The sequence below is a fragment of the Hemibagrus wyckioides genome, linkage group LG10 (genome assembly GCF_019097595.1).
Source record: "Hemibagrus wyckioides isolate EC202008001 linkage group LG10, SWU_Hwy_1.0, whole genome shotgun sequence".
NCBI classification, from domain to species: Eukaryota; Metazoa; Chordata; class Actinopteri; order Siluriformes; family Bagridae; genus Hemibagrus; species Hemibagrus wyckioides.
The window spans coordinates 11,097,407-11,118,871 of record NC_080719.1 but is presented as its reverse complement, the minus strand read 5'-3'; positions in this window follow the sequence as shown (position 1 = coordinate 11,118,871).

Here is a 21,465-nt window from a genome sequence, read left to right as displayed (position 1 = left end):
TTTTAGCTCTGCTGTGTGTAGTAGGCTGAGGATGTTTATCATAGAGACTATACGGCACTTCTGTAAGTCACTCTGGATAAGAACATCTGCTAAACACTGCAAATGTAAACGCAGTGAAAAATCCAACATGAATACAGGATCACAGTCATAAAATATAATAATTTAGATATTTAGATTTCCACTTCTTTGACAAAATAAAACCCAAAATAAATACAATTTTAGGAAACTGTATTAGGAAACTGTTTTTATATTAAAGTTTGAAGTTAGCAGTTGGGTGGAGTTTAATGTTTAGTTTATACCTGCTGCTGAGAATAAATCCTCATCCACTTCAGATCTGTGCTGTCGTGGTCTTTTTCCCGCAATAACAGAAGGGTGCTAAAACTTTTAGGTAAGCGCGAGCTCACTCTCTCGTGCTTCTCCCGAGGTGAAGGTGGAAGCGTAACAACCACCGAGGTTTCCAGCTCTTTGTGTTTTGGTTGACAATCTGTGGTGAAATTCAGGTTTTCTCCTGTCCTGTCTATTTTGCTTTCACACACACACACACACACAATTAGTTTTGACCATTGATATATATTGCATATATGTTATAGAGTATATCCTGTAAAATTCTTTATAATATTTATTCATTCAAACAGCAACACTGTTATGGTAAAATAATAATCATTTAACATTGAGCATGACATCTCCAGATTTTAACAAATAAACGATGCATATATTTCTTCACAAGTAGTTTAAATGAATAAATAAGTGTCTCAGAGGATTATTGGAAAGATGTGGAGATAAAGATGTCACCGGCTGCACGGCTGGTTTTTATTCATTTTGATTTCAAATCTGTATTTTGGTTTTATTCGGGCAGAAACGACGTTAACATTCTGAAACAGCTTTACACACACACCATCACCACTCAAATAATTCAAATAAATAACAAAATACCCTTCAGAAATGATCCAGTGAAGTGTAATACTCAACAAAACCTTTTATTCTCCTTTCCAGGGGATTTATTTAGTTATTGAGATTAGATTTGAGTGAGTTTATGTGATTATTATTGGATTTTATGAAACGGAAACTGAGACGGCTGTTGTGTCGTTGTGGTTCTGGTTTCTGTAACGCGGTCAGATTGTTTCACTAAAACGCCCACTGAAGAAAAAAATCAGGCTACGGAGAGTTTTATGGAAGCACACACACTCACACACACACACACACACACACACACCCACACACACACCTGGCATGCATTAGAAACTCAATAACTAAAGTGGCAGACGTTTTATTGCCATATGGAAATTTCACAAACGTACACACACACACACACACACGCTACTTGCCCCCCAATTTCAAGTTCAACTTGTGCTTTATTGGAATGTTTGTTCAGTGACAGGATTGCCAAATATAATTAATAATAAATATATTAATACTATATATTAGTAAGTGCTTTATCCTGGATCTGGGATCTATTTTGGGTCCTGGGAACGCTGAGCATGAATACACCCTGGATGAAATCCCAGTTTATGATGATGAGGATGATGATGATGATGACTATTATTATTATTGTTGTTGTTGCTGCTGTTGTTCAAACTATTTATAAATAGTTTATAAACATGTTTTGTAAGCAATGACTTCTTTTAAATATCGTTCAATGAGACAGATGATTATGAGAAATATATGCGTATTTCAGAATTAGAAACAAAAATGATTGTGGGCGGAAATATGGAAGACGGTGGGAATTGTGGGAAAGCTGTGGAGATGCAAGGGATCGTGGGTACAAAAGTAGACATGCAGGGGATCGTGGAAAGCTAGTGGAGACGCAGGGGACTGTGGGAAGGATATACAGACACAGGGGACTGTGGGAAAGATGTGCTGATGCAAGGGATTGTGGGAAGGTTGTTCAGATGCAGGGGACTTTGGGAAGGTTGTGCAGATGCAGGGGATTGTGGGAAGGTTGTGCAGAACATGAAATGGATGGAAACCTGGTGGGAATCTTATCCTTCAAATGTCAAACAGTTAGGAAATTTCATAAATAACAAGAACAACAGCATGATTTTATGGAATTGTATTATATTTATAGTTAGAATGCAGTACAATGAGAAATCAGTATAAAACTTTCTGCAATATGGGTTATGTCCTCTGTGTTCTCTTCTGCCATGGCTTTAGTTAATACTGTAATAATAATTTTTATTTGTATAATAAGTTATAAAGCAAAACAAAGAATCACAATTCTGAAACTGTATATGATTCTTCAGAACTCTAAACCTTTATTTTTTCCCATTTTTTGAAACCCAGATTTGTTCCACAGAAGAGGCAATAAAACTCCCCCTATTATCAACAGATATATGTAACGCTTTATATCATTATTTCCTCATCTCAGGGAGTTTTTTCTTGCCACCATCACCTCAGGCTTGCTCATTAGGAATAAAATAGGGATAAAATAGTAATTTAACTTTAAACTTCATCATTTTTGTTTCTCTATGTTTCTATACTTCTGAGACAATGTCCATTGTTAAAAGCGCTATACAAATAAATAGAAAATTATTTCAGCACAGATCAGTGTGAGTGCTTACACACACACACACACACACACACGCTGCATGCCCCCCAATTTCAAGTTCAACTTGTGCTTTATTGGAATGTTTGTTCAGTGACAGGGTTGCCAAATATTATTAATTATAAATATATTAAAAATATATTAATAATATACATCAGTAAGTGATTTATCCTGGATCTGGGATCTGTTTTGGGTCCTGGGAACGCTGAGCATGAATACACCCTGGAGAAAATCCCAGTTTGATGATGATGATGATGATGATGATGATGATGATTATTATTATTATTATTATCATTATTTAACTGTATTGTTATGAATAAAAAATGAAAAAAAAAATTAAAAATCAGGATAGTTTTGTTTCAGAAACTGTTTTACTTTCACACAGGGGAAAATGACCTTCTGGATTTTTGTCATGTTTCCGAAAGCTTCTTTATTGGACTGAAGAACAAAACACATTGGCTGGTGAAATTGTCTCATTAGTAAATTGTTTAGAGTTCAACTAACTAACATCTTGAGACTCAAAAGCAAATAAAAAACACAAAACCTTTGCATGATGCTGGATTATAAAGAAAACAATATAACATTTATTCATTAAAAGTTTATTAGTAATTTTTGCTGCAAACTATGCAACTGTAAGAAAATTTGCATTCATGAATTTTTTGTTTTCTGTTAAATGACACCAAATAAAATAAGTACAATTCTCGACTGCTTCTTTAGAAGGGCAAAAGCAACGTTTAAAATTGAAGGAACAGCATGCCCACAAATAAAAAACATCAGAGACGTCACTAGTGTGAATCACAGACAGCACAGTGTAAACACAGAGACTGTGTGTGTGTGCGTGTGTGTGTGTACAGACCTTCCCTAAGGTAGAGGTATGTGGTTTGGATGTGTTGTGTCTCAAATCAGACTATGGATATGTGTGTGTTTAAATTTTACTGGAAAGCAGGACATCATACAGTGTGCAGTGTTTTTTCCGTCTCTGTCCTCCGCAACACATTCCTTCTCTCATTCCTCCCCTTTATCTCGTCTCTAAAACTTGTCAGATTTGTAAAATAGGTGTGTTTATCGTGTTAGACATTCCTGTTATGAATCGAAATGTTTTTGTTTTAACACTGGCAGAAGCCAAACGTGTTTAAGTACCTGGTACCTGGTTTAATCCAGTTTTATTCAGTAGAGGCAAAAACAACCGAAGGAAACTTTATGTACTTTATGAAAATGTTCCAATCTGTATATATTTACTGAGTGCTGTGAGATATTTAGCAAGTAATTGTTAAGAAGTAGTAATAAACCATGTGTGTGTGTGTATGAGTGTTACCACCAGTACCACTGTGAAGCTGATTATTCTCCTATAACATGTTCCCTAGTATTTTATTCTTCTTATACCACAGCAATTTACCAGCAGTTACGATTTTTATATTTACTTAATTAAAAAAAAAAACAACACATCACAATTTTTATGTTTATAGTCACGATCAAGGTCGTGGGATGTCAGTAAAACAAGTTAGTTCCTGTTCTCACTTATGTTATAGCAGCTATAAACAGCTATAAACATTCCCACATGAGTCTCTCTTGTGTCTGTCTCTTGAAGTCAAAAACCCCAGCATACTGAGACGCTACACAGCGTAAACTCCTCGGTTCCTGAAGATATCAGGAAAGTTACAGCTTTGTCCTCCTAATGGTTGCTTTTAGACTAGCTTTGTACCAGATCTCACACGCTGAGATTTTATTCAGAAGTTTGCCGTTGGCTGTTTTTGGTTGCAGTGGCACAACACTAAAGTCAGGCTGAAAATCAGTGTGTTAATCCAGGTTAGACGTCTAGACGTCTGAATAATGAATCAGCTGCACAAACAGAATTCTACAGCTACAACAGAACACTAATCACTGGGGCAACATTTACCTTTTACGTCCCAAAACTATATTCTGTCCAAGAAAACTCTCGATATTTGACAAAGAAACCTAAGACATGAGCTCTGGTATTAGGACATTATAAAGAAATTAAAAATGAGTCTCTCTCTCTCTCTTTCTCACACACACACACACACAAACTCTGAGTGTATGTAATGATGAATGGCTGCCGTCAGGATGATTAATAGTTCCTGGTATGAATCAATATTTGGATAAGAGACCAAACACAAAATAAACATGGACGTGTCGTCTTCTGTGTTTCATCTTGAACTTGCTCTCCTCCTGAGCGTCCAGCTGCAAACACACGCTGCGTTCATCCGCCTCACTGAAACAGGATATTACTTTACATTTCATTTCATCCACTATCGAATACTGATCTGAATCCAACATCTTCCTCAGCCGATCTGCATTACTGAGAAATGATTCAGCTGTGAGTGTGTGAGAAATAAATTCAGAATAAAACTGAACGTCCTGTTCGCTTCATTTTAACCAGCTGTTTCAACCACTAACACATGTACAGTGTTAATATCAGGGTTCTGTCTCAATCACACACTTTTACTTTATACGCTATCTGTGAATTTAAACTACGTACCATCTCTACTCTTACATTATACACTTTATATACTCTTAAACCACATCCTATATGTACTCATACACTATACCCTATGCTTACTCTTACACTATCTATAAATATATATATACACACACTATCTATTCTCTTACACTGTACACAAACAGACACCCTTATCTAGGGTGAGTTACATTTTATACAATAGAGGGTTAATGGCCTTGCTCATGGGCCCAGCAACTCACAACCTCCCAATCAGTAACCCAACACCTTAACCACATACCTACTACATCTACTCTTACCGTATACACCTTATATTCTCTTAGACAACATCCTATATAAAATTATAGATTACACAATGTAACATTATACACTTTATTTACTCTTACACCACATCCTATACATATACTCATACACTACACACTATCTACACTTATAGACTGTACACAATCTGTCGTCCTACTCTATACACACACACAAATTTAAACATTTGGCAGACGCCCTTATCCAGAAAGATTTACATTTTTTCACATTTTATACAACTGAGTGTTAAGGGCTTTGCTCAGGGGCCCAACAGCAGAATCTTGTTGAACCTGGGCTTCAAACTCACAACCTTCCAATATGCATTCAAACACAACCACTGATCAACCACTTCCCTACTCTAACATTCTACACTATATATACTCATACACTACACAATGTACACTCACACTGTACACTCTCTGTATTATTACACTACACAAAAAAACTAAGTTCTTACACTTTTATTCTCATACGCAGCATATATGGCAGACTTACATTTATCTCATTAACCGAGCAATTGAGGGTTGAGGGCCTTGTTCAGGGACCCAGCACTGGCCGCTTGGTGGACCTGGGATTTCTTCTGATCACTAGTTCAACACATTAACCACATACACCTGGAACCAAATGCCATGGAATGGCATCTCTGATAACACTGCCTCTCTGACTGCTCCAATGGCCCCACCCTTCTGATACCACTGCCCACCTGGTAGCAGGTCCTCTCTGATCACTGGTAGTTCTACCCATCTGAGTGTTCCACCTCTGGGATGGCACCACCACTCTGATGGCACCCCTCTGATTCCTCCCATCTTATAGCTCCAACCTTCTCACGACTGATGGCTCTGTTCCTCTAATGGCTCCATCCGTCTGATGACTCCACCCCCAATGGCTCTGTTTAATGTTCAATCACCTCGGCTCCTTCTTTTTTTTTTTTTACTTAACCACAAATGCACCTGGTTTAAATTTGTTTGAGCTACTTCTAACACAAGCCCCTAACTGTGTGTGTGTGTGTGTGTGTGATCAAACCACCCACAATTCCCAGACCATGCAGGAGCATGTAATAAGAACCAGAGTCTCCAGCGATGTCTGGTCATCCCGAATGTGTCTCCTATTTCCTGTTTAGCGGTGTTTTGTCCTTCACATGCTATGCCAGATCAACCGTGACATAAATCCCTGGTGTATCATCACTTCATCAGCAGCACTAATCAATATAAATGCTTCTGACAGAGACAATGCAAACTGTCAAATGTAATATGAGGTAACATAAAACAAGGGACAATTTCAAAATGAAAAATAAAAAGACGTATATGATGATGTACGAATAAGAAAATTGGAATATATATTGTGAATTGAAATGAATAAGAGTCTGGAATATTGTCAATATATATATATATATATATTGCTGCATGGAAAGTCCTGGTTGTAATTATCACATTAATCACTGTATTAATTTAACAACATGACTTCCTCAATCATTTATTCGGCACTTGATCCACGCTGTTATTTTATACTAATTTTTTGGTAACAGTTACATGTGATTACAAATTAACGAAGCCACAAGATACTAATAAAATCATAATGTGTGTGAGTGTGTGTGTGTGTGCGTGTGTGTGTGTTTGTGTATGTGTGTGTGATGTGGATTTGATCACACTTTTTAAGTTCTCTATTTTGAGTTGTTGAGTTCATATCATAATCCCTATCATGTTGGTAATTTGATCAGCTCTCCTGTAAAGGAAATGTGCCAGCGGTTTGAAGGACACGAGTTAACAAGCGCTCAGCTTAAGCCTCACTTTATTAAACGTTCATCATTTCATCCAAATTAATTAAGAAATTCACTCCTTGAGATAAGCGGTGTCTCTGCGATAAGCTGAATTTCCTCTGATGTCCTCCATATGAAAAAAAAAAACCTTTTCACGGACTTTAAAGGGATGATATTATTAATTAATTAACTAATAGTTTCATATTGATGCATGTAATGGTGACCTTGAATGGCATCCTAGGTATTTCTACAGGTGTTACAGCTCTAAATTCTAAACAGGTCAGAGTGAACATCTCTCTGAATGAATATAGTCTGTATTAGTGAACTGTGGAGTGTACATGATTCTTTGGTATAGGGACTAGGACTAGGGTTTAAACACAGCCCAGGAAATGAACACAATGTGTTTCATGTTCATTAGAAAACAAAACTGCTGCTATACGTATATGTGTACAAGCGTATGTGTTTACAAGAACACACTCATTTACACTTCTCCTATTTTCCAGCACTATTCTGTCTATATATGTGTGCTGTACTGTTTTGTGTTGCATTGTCTGTTTGAACTGGCTTTTGTCTTAAACTAGGTTGCACACGTTGCACTTTATATAGCAGGGCAATGTGCTTTCTGTCCTTAGCTCTGTGTTATTTTGTAGCTCTATGTTGTTTTATGTAGCACCAGGGTCCTGGAGAAACCTTGTCTCATTTCACTGTGTACTGCGTCAGCTATATGGTTGAAATGAATGCAATAATAAAAGCTTCTTGATTTGACTTGATGGAACAAACCGGATTATGCAAGAGAACAGAGCAGGCCAAACACCAGATCAGTAAAATGCCAAAGTTTGCAAAACTCTAGCAGCCAAATGAATTAATATTGTGAATAATTTAAATGGTAATGAACCCTCAGCATTGCAGGGAATTTGGACTGAGCTTGTGTTTATATTTAATCAGTCTTGTACATATAGACACACAGACAGTTGCAGTTCATCTGTGCCAGTGTTTAATAGTTGAGGAAATAAGCACACATCCTAGTGCACACTGACTGCTGGTCCTCAGTGTATTGCAGCTCATCTCAGTGGAAGAAAATGTGTGTGTGTGTGTGTGTCCTGTAACTCTCACCAATGCGAGTTTTAACATGGAGCCTTGGGGAAGGCAGGATTCCATCCAGAGGAGGTAACTGTCTTACACACACACACACACACACACACACGCACGCACGCACGCACACACACACACACACACACACACAAAAACATACCATATGTCCCAAGGCACCAACAGAAAACATCAACAAATGATGTCATGCTACAACTGTGCAGTTGCTAACATGACTGGCTGTGTTTACTGTAACACACAGGTGCAGAACACACACACTCAGAGATTTACAGATTTACAGTTTTATTGGAACAATAACCCTTGGAACTCTGCTTCTTTCAGCTCAGTGTGTGTGTGTGTGTGTGTGTGTTTTACCGTTTACTGAAAATGAAACGTGTTGAGTTTTGAATTAGAAGGGATTCAGATGAATTTTTTTGTATATGTAATCATTAACTAACTTTTTGTGACACCAGTTTTCAGTTAAAATATAGGGTGGGGTTATGCTTGAGGGGCGGAGTTAAGATTATATAATATAAATTACAATTACATCCTGTTCAGCTTTAGTAAAGAGTAGGACTCCGCCCCCTTCCCCACCTTCTCTCACCTCATCATCACATCTGAAATAGAACGAGTGAGTGACTTTAAAGTCCTCTCTCTGGAGTGCACACTTCAGTCTCCTGAGTACAAGCAAAGAGAGCTAAGGGTTAGAAACATAGTTATCAAGGTCACTTCCTCTTACTTTCATCTGTCTCACTCTCTCTGTCTCACTCTCTCTCCTTGATAAATGAAAGTGGGTGTGGCTTTGTGCTCGGGGCAGAGAGGTGTTTCTGTCTTACACAATAATCATCTGCAAATTAAAATTCACACTCGATGAAACAAAAGCCTTCTATCATCCAACATGTGTGTGTGTGTGTGTGTGTGTCCAGCTTGAGGCTAAACTCTGATAATAAAGCTAATTAATCGATATTTATTTGACTTTAAATGAATGAGAAATGCTCATTTTTTCACCCTCCAGGAGTGTAATATCTAAAGCAAATACATCACACCAATAACCCTGAATTATTATTAATGATTATCATCACTGTCTAAGAGAGAGTGAGAGAGATAAAGACAGAGAAATATAGAAAGAAAGAAAGAAAGAAAGAAAGAAAGAAAGAAAGAAAGAAAGAAAGAAAGAAAGAAAGAAAGAAAGAAAAAGAAAGGGCAAATTAAATGACACAAATTAAAAAATAAAATAAAAGGAAGACAAAAAAGAAAGAAAGAAAGAAAGAAAGAAAGAAAGAAAGAAAGAAAGAAAGAAAGAAAGAAAGAAAGAAAGAAAGAAAGAAAGAAAGTTATACATGAAATAAAATGACACAAATTAAAAAATAAAAAAATAAGTGAGACAAAAAAGAAAGAAGGAAAGAAAAATAGAAAGAAATGAATGAATGCTATTTTGAGCATGAGCAAAGGTGTTTTAAACCACCACCCCCCACCCACCCACACACACACACACACACACACACACACACTTCCTCTCTGTAATGGTGTGTTAATCCACAAGAGATGGACTTTAATAAAAACTCACTGATTCATTTCATTTTTAAACATAATACACTGAGTTTATTACACACACTGATCCAATAATACCCTGCCTGTGTGTGTGTGTGCTGCCTTGGATATAAAACACACATGTTATTTGTTATTTAAACATGGATCTTTAATTCTGGTATTATGGCTGGCAGCCTGTCTATCATTTGTTGATGGCTGTATTTGACCAATCAGAGGTGTTTCGTACAACAAGCTCCACCCCTGAGCTGCAGAAAAGTGCCAGCTCTGGAACAGGAAATTAACAATGTGCAGTGCCATGCATGTGCGGTGCCATGGGTGTGCAGAGTGGGACATGGTGTGTGTGTGTGATATGTGAGCTGTCATGTGTGTGAGACAGGTGGTGAGTGCGGTGTCATGTGTGTGCGGTGTCAGGTGTGTGTATGTGTGCAGTGTGGTGTGTGTGGTGTGTGTGTGGTGTTGGTCTTTATAGAACTGGAAGGACTGAAAGAGATTCTCTATTGCATCACAACTAATACAGAGTGTATCTCACAGATCACAGGAATCTTACTGTCTCAGACATACAGGAGGATCACAGAGAGAGAGAGAGAGAGAGAGAGAGAGAGAGAGTGAGAGTGTGTGTGTGCAGACACACTGACGCGTCTCCGGCCAGATTGAGGTCTCTGCTGGAATTTCACACCCTATTGGCAACATCTCAGCTGCTTCCTCACTCAGCTCATCTTCTCTTTCTCTCTCTCTCTCTCTCTCTCTCTCTCTCTCTCTCTCTCTCTCTTTATCTCTATCTCTCTTTCTGTGTCTCTTTCTTTGTCTCTGTGACCGTTTCACTCTCTGTCTCTGTCTTTCTTTGCCACTGTCTGTCTCACGCTCTGTCTGTTTCACTCTCCCTCTCTGTCTGTCTGTCTCTTTGTCTATTTCACTCCGTGTCTCTTTCTGTCTCTTTCTTGTTAGGGCTCAGTGTCTGACATTTAACCCTTCATCTGCTGCTCAGGTCAGAGAGAGACATCCAAAAATAGTAAGTTAAGAAAGAAAGAAAGCTTCACATAGAACTTTCATACACCATATTCCCTATTCCCTGTGCCCTACATAGGGATTTTTGGGGCTCCATTATAATCATTATTTATTTCCAATCTAAACTAACATTAAAAAGTGCAAAACTATAGAAGAGTTAAAAAGACTGGAGTGTGTGTGTGTGAGTGTGTATGTACATGTGTGTGTGTGTGTGTGTAGCAGGGTTGTGACTGATGGAGTGATTCATCATAGTGATGATTTTTGAAGGTGTCCCATCCAGTCGGTTGCTTAGGAGAAGGCCGGCTGTGTTTCCAATACAGTTAGAGGAAAAAAATGCATGAGAGGAATATACTGTAACTGTGTGTGTGTGTGTGTGTGCTTGAGCTGATGGAGCACTGATGCATGACGACACACAAAGACTTCTCTTTGAACCTTTACACAGGAAGTGACATGTAACACCTCTTAGTTGCACTTCCTGCTTTAAACACCGTCTGTGACCCTGTGCGAGACGACGAGGACGCATTATGCCAGAGTGTGAGGAGAAAACGGGCCGAATTTGACAGCTCACACACACACACACACTCTCTCTCTCTCTCTCTCTCTCTCTCTCATTCCAGCGGTTAATTAAAGGAAGCAATTGGCTCCTTAAGGACACTACAGAGGGAAATGGAATTAGTCAGCATGTTTACTTTCCTGTTAATTCATTTCATTTTTAAATGACTTCATTTTCCACGTTTCATCTCAGCGCTTTCGCTTGTTTGAGAAGTTAATCTCCATCTGAACTGACGACAAATTTCACTTACAGCTCCTGCGTGAAAATCTGACTTAAAAAGATTTTAGCCAGTGACCCCATTTTGCAGGCCCTTTTACTGATATGTGTCTCACTATGCTGTTGATTTCTTTCCAAAGTCTGATTGTCTTAAGTTATCGGATTTACTGGACCATGTAAATGAAGGACAAATAAATGAAGGATAAAGCAGGAAGTACGCTCACAGCAACCATCTGCAGTGTTGTTCCTTGGATGATTTCTCCATTTCCAGAGTGAGTGAGTGAAGGATCTGTTGCTCTACAGGGAATAAAAAATGGTGGTGAGTTTATGGATATTCACAGGTGGAGTTTCAGTTCAGATCAGACACAACACAACAGAACACACATGTCTGTTCAACACATCACACACACACACGGTCGTGCTTCTTATTCAGAAAGCAGGGTGTCATCTGACTCACCTCAGAGCAGGACCTACTGGATGCTGAGTGAGACGACGTTCACAGTAACACATCAGGAGTGTGAGTGTGGAGGTGAGAAGTGTTTTAGCAGCGTTTCACTTCCTTTCACATGTGGGAGTGGGAAAATCCTCCTCATTCACTCCTTCACACCTTCTCCATATTTTACAGAACAATTGATATACAGTAATCCCCCGTTTATATAAACGAAAATCCGCGATACACAGACTCCACCCCCAAATGCTTTTTTTTATTGTATAAGCCGTAAATGACCCTCCCACACTCTTTAAACACACACAGAAAACATTTGCAAGCATGTAGCGAGATGAATTTTGGGTAAATTCGTAGAAATATCACATTTATAGTGAGTACTGTATGTATGTATGTTCCTTATCAGAAGCCTTAGAAGGTGCAGAGTGTTTGGGCGACATAATAGGGCTTGCAGAAAAAACATATAAATACAGCGTACACAGAACAAAACCAAACACTCAGGATTGAGACACATAAAGAACTGGGATGCTGGAGAATTCTGCTTCCCTTTCCTCAACTGCACGCATAGCCAGCAGCCAATCACAACTGTGATTAAATGAATGGGGCAATCCGATTGGCCAGACTCGTTCCTCTAGCCTTACTGTATTTTGATTTTCAGCATTCCTGCACCGTGCTTTCCTAAACAACGCTACGCTGTACAGTATTTGATATATTATTAACATTTTACTTTATTTTAATTAATGTTTATATTTTGTAATTAATAATTGTATTTTTATTAATAAATTACCTTATTTCAATATAAAAACAATTCACTATAAGGTTTGCAGATACCACGATATACCGGGAAAATCCCCCACCAAAAATTAGTTATGTTCCAAATAAAAATATATATATCGTGACCGCGATATATGAACCGTGATATAGCAGGGGATTACTGTGATTCTTTTTTACTTCACTTTTAACATAAGTGTCTGCAGATGTATTAACAGTAGTAAAAGTAGTAAAAAGTGTAAAATTGTCATTTAGTATATTCAGAATAAAATGTGTTTTTTTTATTCTATTTTTGTTTTAGAATATTCTCTAATTAGCATCAAACTCTAACTCTAATGCACATGATAACAGCACAACCATATACAATACTTTTTTAAAATTATTTTTAAAAACACTTTTATTATGAAAAGAAATTTTCTTCATTTTTTCTTAAGTGCTGGAATTGTGTTTTATGTAAACAAGCATGCTCACCATGCATGCATGCTCACCAGCTTTCTCATTTTCATGAATGGGATGATGTCACCATCATTAAAGCTTCTGATTAATGAGGGGCGGAGTTTATGCAAATAATTTCTGATGTGATGTATGCTCAATCCAGATCAGATGAAATATAAGTCACAATGGCTATAATAATAATAATAATAATAATAATAATAATAATATTTATTATTATTATTATTATTATTATTATTATTATTATACTAATTCCCCAGTGAAAAGTCTCTGTGATGCTGTATCTGTGCTGTTATTATTATTATTATTATTATTATTATTATTATTATTATTATTATTACCATTATCATTATTATTATTAACAACAACAACAATAATATTAATAATAATAATAATAATTATTATTATTATTATTATTACTATTATTACTATTATTATTATTCCTCAGTGAAGAGTCTCTGTGTGCTGTTTTTATCTTTAAAATATTTCTGAGGTTGCATGATTAATTATGCTTTTGTTGTTTCTGGAACTTTCTCAAAGAGTTCCTTCCCTCGACATACACTCTGCCATCTGTAACTTCAGAAGTGTGTGTGTATGTGTGTGTTTTACTGCTTTGTGTATCTGACAGAAAAAGCAAATTACCCAAAAATATTAAATGTTGCATGAAATGAATAACTGCGTTTGAGAAATGTTGAGTGAAACATTTTTAAACGTATTTCACTCAATGTTCATGTTGATTTATTCATGTGTGTGTGTGTGCATGTGTGTGTGTGTGTGTGTGTGTGTGTGTGAGATTTATAGGATGGAGAAAAACAGTAATCCTGACTATGTGCTGTAAGTGCATTATGGTATGATGATTGGAAGTGGACGAGGGTGTAGTGTGAAATTCAGAGGAAAGACTTTTATTTAAGCCCGCTGATTTCTATATTTATTATCTGTTTATTAATGTATATATTTATTTAGTCATATTTTTCTGACTGTTTGTCTGTCTGTCTATCCTTAAAATAAGGACTTTAAACACACAGTTTAAGAATGGAAACGGATTTGCTTTTTATGAAGCACATTTCCCATTTTTCTGAGCGTGAGAGCAGAATGGGAATGTGTAGAGTTTATTTGTGTTCTGCAGAGAGCTCTCCGGTTCTCCGGTTCTCCAGTTCTGTTTCATTTCACACACTGCGTTTACAGTGGAACTCATTTCTCAAAGCTTGCATTTTTATTATTTTTTTTCATAGAGTTACGGGAATGAGTGAGTTTATGAGTGGGAATATAAACTCTGTGTGTGTGTGTGTGTGGTTTCCAGCTCTTTATTTGTGTGTTCAAATTCATCATCATAATCCACTTACACATGAACACAATTTTCCTGAGAAAACACAATGCCTGCTGATCCAGCTGTGAGTTCGTGTGTGTGTGTGTGGGTGTGTGTGTGTGTGTGTGTGGGAGAGAGAGATAGAGAGAGAGAGAGAGAGAGAAAGAGAGACAGACAGACAGAAAGAGAGAGAGAGAGAGAGAGAGAAAGAGAGACAGACAGACAGAAAGAGAGAGAGAGAGAGAGGCAGACAGAGAGAGAGAGAGAGAGAGAGAGAGAGAGAGACGACACACAGACAGATAGACAGATAGGGAGACAAGAGAGAGAGAAAGAGAAAGAGTGCATGTGTGTGTGTGGGCAGGACCAAATGTCCCCATGAGGATAGAAATATCTCTCAGTTCTGACCTTGTGGGGACATTTGGCTTGTCCCCAAGAAGGAAAACTGCTTTTTTTTTGTCCCTCTGCAGCTTTTTATATATTTTTTATTTTCACCTCAAAAGCTGAGCACACATCTGGGGTTTGAAAATCCACTTTGTCTCTCCTGTAACTTCTAACAACATCTTACAAGTTGTGCTCTGATGATGGAGTGATGAGTTCAAAAAAATCTTCAAATCATTTTTAGACAGGAAATGATCAGTATTCTTGTTGTGCATCACCTGAACACTACACAAACATCTGAATTATACATAACCCCGGTCATGTTTCTATATATTTTATATTATCAGTATTATTGTGTTGGATTTGTTTCAAGTGATATATATTTATCCGTGGTCCTCAGCAGACAGATTAGTTTTAATCAAAACTAATGAGCCTGAGACGAGCGGATGTGAACATCACAGAAGAATATTAAGTCCATTAAATGAACATTAAAGCACTGGTTACTGCCATGAGACCACCATCAGAGACCATCAGACATCTCAGCCTCAGGAACCTTTACATCATAATCCCAAGCTGTATGGAAACACAAAATCCAGCAGGAACCAAGAACCACTTCAAGAACTGCTGCAGAAGCTCTGTGTATCTGCGTAATGTTCTCCTCCTTTTCCTTTCCGATGATGACAGGTAGGAGGTAAAAGGTTAAATGTCTCACTAATCTGTACGCGGAACCATGGAACCACAGCGAGAACCACACTGTAGAGATTTGGTCATGCTTTTTGGAAGGTATTCAATCCGAGGCTTGAGTTACAGGTTAAATTCAGCCTAGTGGAAAGGAACCAGGAACCATGCCAGCGCCGGGTTCCAGTGGAAAGGAGCGTGTGTGTTCTAGACGTCTGGTTCTATTACAGAGACAGTGTTCAGGACATTGGAAGCTACAGTGGATCTCAAATAAAACTTCTTGTTAAACATCTTTGCACTTTGGTGGTGCCTTCTTTCATGACATCTCTAATGTGATTGACACGAGCTAAGCAGTGAATACAACACACAGTTCAGAGCAGACGGGATAGTGCAGACAGGAGAGTGCAGACAGGATAGAACACACGAGATAGTGCAGACAGGATACAACACACAGGATAGCACAGATGGGATAGAACACACAGGATAGTGCAGACGGGATAAAACACACTGGATAGTGCAGACGGGATAGAACATACTGGATAGCGCAGACAGGATAGAACACACTGGACAGCGCAGACGAGATAAAACACACGGGATAGTGCGGACGGGATAGAACATACTGAATAGCACAGATGGGATAGAACACACAGGATAGCGCAGACGGGATAGAACACACGGGATAGTGCAGACGGGATAGAACACACAGGATAGTGCAGACAGCATAGCGAAGATGGGATAGAATACACAGGATAGTGCAGACGGGATAGAACACACGGGATAGTGCAGACGGGATAGAACACACAGATACTGCAGACAGCATAGCGAAGATGGGATAGAACACACAGGATAGTGCAGACGGGATAAAACACACGGGATAGTGCAGACAGCATAGCGCAGACAGGATAGAACACACAGGACAGTGCAGATGGGATAAAACACACGGGATAGTGCAGACGGGATAGAACATACCGGATAGCGCAGACGGGATAGAACACACTGGACAGCGCAGACGAGATAAAACACACAGGATAGTGCAGACGGGATAGAACACACAGGATAGTGCAGACGGGATAAAACACACGGGATAGTGCAGACGGGATAGAACACACAGGATAGTGCAGACGGGATAAAACACATGGGATAGTGCAGACGGGATAAAACACACAGGATAGTGCAGACGGGATAGAACACACAGGATAGTGCAGACGGGATAAAACACACAGGATAGTGCAGACGGGATAAAACACACAGGATAGTGCAGACGGGATAGAACACACAGGATAGTGCAGACGGGATAGAACACACAGGATAGTGCAGACGGGATAAAACACACAGGATAGTGCAGACGGGATAAAACACACAGGATAGTGCAGACGGGATAAAACACACAGAATAGTGCAGACGGGATAAAACACACAGGATAGTGCAGACGGGATAGAACACACAGGATAGTGCAGACGGGATAGAACACACAGGATAGTGCAGACGGGATAGAACACACAGGATAGTGCAGACAGGATAAAACACACAGGATAGTGCAGACGGGATAAAACACACAGGATAGTGCAGACGGGATAGAACACACAGGATAGTGCAGACAGGATAAAACACACAGGATAGTGCAGACGGGATAGAACACACAGGATAGTGCAGACGGGATAAAACACACTGGATAGTGCAGACGGGATAAAACACACTGGATAGTGCAGACGGGATAGAACACACAGGATAGTGCAGACGGGATAAAACACACTGGATAGTGCAGACGGGATAAAACACACTGGATAGTGCAGACGGGATAGAACACTCTGGATAGTGCAGACAGGATAGAATACACTAGATAGCGCAGACGGGATAGAACACACAGGATAGTGCAGACGGGATAAAACACACTGGATAGTGCAGACGGGATAAAACACACTGGATAGTGCAGACGGGATAGAACACTCTGGATAGTGCAGACAGGATAGAATACACTAGATAGCGCAGATGGGATAGAACACACTGGATAGCGCAGACCGGATAGTGCAGGCGGGGTTGTGCAGATGGGATAGAACACACTGGATAGTGCAGACAGGATAGAATACACTAGATAGCGCAGATGGGATAGAACACACTGGATAGCGCAGACCGGATAGAACACACTGGATAGCGCAGATGGGATAGTGCAGACTGGATAGCGCAGATGGGATAGGGCAGACTGGATAGAACACACTGGATAGCGCAGACGGAATAGTGCAAACAGGATAACACACACTGGATAGCGTAGACAGGATAGTGCAGACGGGATAGAAATCATGGGATGGTGCAGACTGGATAGAACACACTGGATAGCGCAGACGGGATAAAACACACTGGATAGCGCAGATGGGATAGGACACACTGAATAGCGCAGACAGGATAGTGCACACGGGATAGTGCAGACGGGAGAGTGCAGGCGGGATAGAACACACTGGATAGTGCAGAAGAGATAGAACACAGAATAGTGCAGACGGGATAGAACACTCTGTATAGTGAAGACGGGATAGAACACTCTGTATAGTGAAGACGGGATAGAATACACAGGATAGTGCAGACAGGATAGAACACACAGGATAGTGCAGACAGGATAGAACACACAGGATAGTGCAGACAGGATAGAACACACAGGATAGTGCAGACAGGATAGAACACACAGGATAGTGCAGACGGGATAGAACACACGGGATAATGCAGACAGGATAGAACACACGGGATAATGCAGACAGGATAGAACACACGGGATAATGCAGACAGGATAGAACACACGGGATAATGCAGACAGGATAGAACACACGGGATAGTGCAGACGGGAGAGAGCACACATGTTAGAGCATACGGAATAGAGCAAAAGGTTCCACGTGGCTGTGACAGGCGTTCCGCACTCGCTCCATGTTCAACTCCTGCTGCTAATTTCTGAGACTCTCACTGGTGTATAATGGCGTTTTAATGGCTCTCCCTAAATCTCTACGGCAATTATTCAGGAACAATCCTCCCCATCACCCTCCCTTTAAGCCTCCAGCCCCCCTTTAGCACCCCCCAATCCCCCAACCCCCAAACCCCCTGAGGTAACAGGCTGGAGTGAGCATTAACATTACTGCAGTATAAGTGTAGGTGAAATAGGACAGAGCCACTCTGTATACACCGAGAGGAAAACCAGAGCAGCTGCTCCTACAGCTGCTGTACACACACACACACGCACACACACACACACACTGTGGAAAAGTTAACTTTTTGCCTCATTCCCTATTGAGGGCAATTTAAACTTCAATTAAAAAAAAATTATTTATTGTCCAGCTATTTGTTCATTTCTGTCCTGTTTCTCATCAGTGGTCTCTTTCATTCCTTTTATTTCTTTGATTTCAGTAAGCACTTTATCCTGCTCTCAGTGGATCTGGGTTCTATCCCAAGAACACTGAGTGTGATGAGGGAGGGAATACACCCTGGATGAGCCGTCGCTTCATTGCACTCATTCACACCTGGGAGTAATTTAGAGTATATGCATGTCTTCGGAGGAAACCAGGAAACCAGAGAACCCTGAGGAAACACACACTGACAGTAAACCAAGATCAGGATCAAACCAGAATCTCTGGAGACATGAGGAGACAATGCTACCTACTGCACATCTGTGTCAGGTCAGACAGAAGCCCTGCCCCCTTTTACACCAAGCACTTAAATCAGACGCCAGTGTCGGTGTGCTCAAAACATGAAAAACCCATTAAACATCAATTTAATTTAGATTTCAATTTAAAGATGTCAGGGCACACACACACACACACACACACACACACAACACTGGATCAGATTTGTGGGTGAAAATTCAATAAAAAGTGGAACTGTGTATAAATTCAATTTAGCATTTTCTCATCAGCAGAATGTGGAGGTGAGTTAGTTTTAAGAGAGAGAGAGAGAGAGGCAGACAAAGAGAGAGGGACAGACAGACAGACAAGGATAGAGAAAGACTGACAGACAGAGAGAGACACACTTGTTCCCTTATCTTATTAAGTTAATTGTCTAATCCTTTCATCACTCTTTTCATCCTCTCTCTCTCTCTCTCTCTCTCTCTCTCTCTCTCAGGAGCAGCTGATAGACTCAGGTTGTTAAGTTAGGAGTGAAATTAAAGTTTGTCCTCGTCACTTTGAAATGAAAAGCACAGCCAGGACGAGTGATGAGAGTGAACAGGTCACCAAGGCAATGACTCAGGCCTCCAACACATTAGGAATCTGTGTGTGTGTGTGTTATTAAATAGAGAACCTTTTTTTTTTCCAACAGGATTTCAGTCTGAAACATCCATCAGGATGGACAGATTCATCACCTCCACTTACACACTTCATCCTTTCTCAGATTTTTTTATCTGCTCAGGCCGTTAACGTTCCTCACTGTGCCGTGTGCCGGTCATGAGTGTGGTCACTTTATGGATACTCACTCTTGTAATTTGGATTCGAAATTGTCTGACCACTTTTTCCATACGCTCATGAATCATGACACGATGTCGATGTTTCTCGGTATGTTATGGCTCCTGTTAATTACAGAGTAAATTTCATCCTACGGTAATCTATCTTAATAATTATGAGGTTCCAGATGGTTCTGTCTCATTTCCACGCTTTCACTCTCACCAGTTTCTACACTGTCTGTATTAAAACTCATTTATCCTATTTTCACTAAGTGTCTTGAATAGTATGATACATTCCACGGGATTGTGATTGGTCAGAAGTTTGTTGACTGGACAGAAGTTGTTGTTTGCTGAGAGTCGGGCAGCTGCATATCACGGGTTTATATTCATTTAATATGTTATGAACAGTTTGTTCATAGGGACTTGACATGGACGCTCCACGTAAACATAAACAATCGCTGATATGGTGAAGTATTGTAAATTTCCCAGTGGGATAAATGAAGTATCTATCTAGTTTTGTTAACTTTTATGGAATGAGTCTCCAGTGTCAACAGTCAGAGATAAAGCTGTATATCTGTAGCTTTTAACTTCAGGACAGAGGAGGTTTGTGGTTTCTCTGTACCATGGCAAGATATGCTATTTTACTTAAAGAAAAAAAGTGAGGCTAGCGTATAAACACAGTATAGCGTATAAACTTATTTAGCCCATGTTCCACTGCATTAAATAGAACTATAATCAGATAAAAAGTAGAATGTTATACTGGTTAATATTATTTATGCTGAATGGGTGAGTTGTATGAACGAATAAAACTCTACAGTGGTGTTAATGTTAATGAATGACATCATCATTAAATCCACATGGATACAACCTCCACCTCTCTGTGTGTGTGTGTGTGTGTGTTAGGGTGATGGAAGGAAAGCCCTAAGGTGAATGCTTTCACACACTGAATGATACCATTGTTTTCTCAAAAGGCACACGCACACAAACACACACACACACACACACACACACAGATCACAACACTGAGTGTCCAAATTAACATGTCTGTACAAAGAGCTTTACAAACCTGTAACAGATTTCATGTGATATGCCACACCTTTATTTCACATTCCTATTTTCCTTCGTTTTTCATCATCATCTTCTTCTTCTTCTTCTTCTTCTTCTTGCTTTCCATCTTAGAATGCTTGCTTTTCTTCTCCTTATCATTGTTTCTTCTTTATATTCTTCTTCGTGTTTATTCTTTTGTTGTGTGCGATTTCTTCTTCTCCCTCTTCTTCTTCTTCTTCTTCTTCATCACTTTTTGACAGTATATTTTTACAGAATGTCAGAGTTGCAATGTGGGGATTTTTTCTGCTTCACTTCACTTGTTTTTTTTTTGTTTTTTCCTTCTTCCTTTCATTTGACCCACCTCTTCTTCTCAGCATTCATGCAACATACAAAATTCTGTAACTTCATGCATGTAATAGAACTGTCTCAGGTTTCATATTGCAGTTATTATGAAACCGCGAGGTTTTGTTGTTATTATTCATTTTTGT